A 591-nucleotide genomic window follows, 5' to 3' on the forward strand; every position below is an offset into this window, starting at 1 on the left:
GTGCACAAAAATTTGTGCACTCGGGGGGGAGGGGGGGGTGGTCCCTCAGGGCCTGTGCCCTCTTGCAGTCTGGCACCCCTCGGGAGATAACAATCTGCTGGCTTAGGCCTGCTCCTGGGTGGCAGAGGGGGGGGGCCGGCCTGTGCCCTCTTGCAGTCTGGCACCCCTCGGGAGATAACAATCTGAACAATCTGGCCTGCTCCTGGGTGGCAGAGGGCAGGCCCAATCCCTAGGTGCCTGCCCCGCAGTTCCTGGTCGGGCTCAGAGCAGGGCCGATTGGGGAGTTGGGGCACCGCCCCCTGTCATGCACAGAGCAGGGCCCATCAGGGGGGTTGGGGCTCCGTACCCTGTCACGCACAGAGCAGGGTCGATCAGTGGGTTGGGGAGCTCCCCCCTGCCACGCACAGAGCAGGGTTGATCAGTGGGTTGGGGAGCTCCCCCCTGTCACGCACAGAGTAGGGCCGATAGGGGAGTTGGGGCACCGCCCCCTGTCACACACAGAGCAGGGCCAATCAGGGGGTTGGGGCGCCGCCACTGTCACACTCAGGGCAGGGCCGATGGGGAGGTTATGGCTCTACCCCGTCACACACA

Source organism: Myotis brandtii, unplaced genomic scaffold (genome assembly GCF_000412655.1).
Source record: "Myotis brandtii unplaced genomic scaffold, ASM41265v1 scaffold33, whole genome shotgun sequence".
In the NCBI taxonomy this organism is placed as follows: domain Eukaryota; kingdom Metazoa; phylum Chordata; class Mammalia; order Chiroptera; family Vespertilionidae; genus Myotis; species Myotis brandtii.